Source organism: Oncorhynchus keta, chromosome 10, assembly GCF_023373465.1.
Source record: "Oncorhynchus keta strain PuntledgeMale-10-30-2019 chromosome 10, Oket_V2, whole genome shotgun sequence".
NCBI lineage: Eukaryota > Metazoa > Chordata > Actinopteri > Salmoniformes > Salmonidae > Oncorhynchus > Oncorhynchus keta.
In genome coordinates, this window is record NC_068430.1 from 82,204,540 (window position 1) to 82,206,615 (window position 2,076).

Genomic DNA, 2,076 nt, shown 5'->3' on the forward strand with positions numbered 1-2,076 from the left:
TAGAGCCCGCCCCTTTCTCTTTCTGTTAGAGCCCGCCCCTTTCTCTGTCTGTTAGAGCCCGCCCCTTTCTCTGTCTGTTAGAGCCCGCCCCTTTCTCTTTCTGTTAGAGCCCGCCCCTTTCTCTTTCTGTTAGAGCCCGCCCCTTTCTCTTTCTGTTAGAGCCCGCCCCTTTCTCTGTCTGTTAGAGCCCGCCCCTTTCTCTTTCTGTTAGAGCCCGCCCCTTTCTCTTTCTGTTAGAGCCCGCCCCTTTCTCTTTCTGTTAGAGCCCGCCCCTTTCTCTTTCTGTTAGAGCCCGCCCCCTTTCTCTTTCTGTTAGAGCCCGCCCCTTTCTCTGTCTGTTAGAGCCCGCCCCTTTCTCTGTCTGTTAGAGCCCGCCCCTTTCTCTGTCTGTTAGAGCCCGCCCCTTTCTCTGTCTGTTAGAGCCCAGCCCCTTTCTCTATCTGTTAGAGCCCGCCCCTTTATCTTTCTGTTAGAGCCCGCCCCTTTCTGTTAGAGCCCGCCCCTTTTCCCTGGTTTACACTCCCCCTTATTTTTCACCCTTATCTCTCTTTTGCTCCTTTCTGTTTCACTCTTATTTTCCAATTCAAATGGCTTTATTGGCATGGAAAACATATGTTATCATTCCCCAAGCAAGTGAAATAGATAATAAACAAAAAATAATCAGAAATTAACGTAAACATTACACTCACAAAAGTAAACATTTGAAGTACAAAAGTTACAATGGTGTTTGTTCTTACATAAAGACATTTCAAATGTCATATTATACATTGTGCTGTAACGATGTGCAAATAGTTGAAGTACAAAAGAGAAAATAAATCAACGTAAATATAGGTTGTATTGACAATGGTGTTTGTTCTTCACAGGTTGCTCTTTTCAGTTCTTGTCGGCAACAGGTCAGTGGTCGTCTTGTACTCTCTGCTGTGATGGCAGACTGTGATTTCACCCAGTAGATATGGGAGTTTATCATAGTGGTCTTAGATTTGTGTTCAAATTCCATGTGGGTCTGTTTAATCTGAGTGGGGAATTATGTGTTTCTAATATGGTCATACATTTGGCAGGAGGTTAGGAAGTGCAGCTCAGTTTCGGCCCACCTCATTTTGTGGGCAGTAGCCTGTCTTCTCACAGTGGCAGCCTTCTCAACAGCAAGGCTATGCTCACTGAGTCTCTAGGGTCAGAGGCAAAGATTCAGTCACCTTCGGCCACTGTGTATTTTGGGTCAGTCACAGTGGTCAGGTATTCGGCCACTGTGTACTCTCTGTTTACGTTTAGGTCAAATAGCATTCCAGTATTCGGCCACTGTTTGTTTAATTCATTCTTTTTATTGTAGGGTCAGTAGTGGTTTTGTGTGGTTAAGTTTCATTCTTTTGAGGTTGGTTCATTCTGTTTGTGTCAGCATTCCAGTAGTTACACAAACGTGACCAAAATGTCATTAATACATTGGACACCTGCTAGATGTCGAACATCTCATTTCATTCCAAAATAATGATCATTAATATGAAGTTGGTTCCCCTTTGCTGATATAACAGCCTCCACTGTTCTGGGAAGGCTTTCCACTAGATGTTGGAACATTGCTGATATAACAGCCTCCACTGTTCTGGGAAGGCTTTCCACTAGATGTTGGAACATTGCTGATATAACAGCCTCCACTGTTCTGGGAAGGCTTTCCACTAGATGTTGGAACATTGCTGATATAACAGCCTCCACTGTTCTGGGAAGGCTTTCCACTAGATGAACATTGCTGAACAGCCTTGTTCTGGGAAGGAGATGGGAACATTGCTGATATAACAGCCTCCACTGTTCTGGGAAGGCTTTCCACTAGAGAACATTGCTGATATAACAGCCTCCACTGTTCTGGGAAGGCTTTCCACTAGATGTTGGAACATTGCTGATAGTTTGGGCACTGATGTTGGGCGAAGGCCTGGCTTTCGGCATTCCAATTCATCCCAAAAGTGTTCTATCTGGTATGAGGTCAGAGCTCCACTGTTCTGGGCCAGTCAAGTTCTTCCACATTGATGTTGGAACCATTTCTGTATGGACCTCACTTTGTGCATGGGGTCATTGTCATGCTGAAACAGG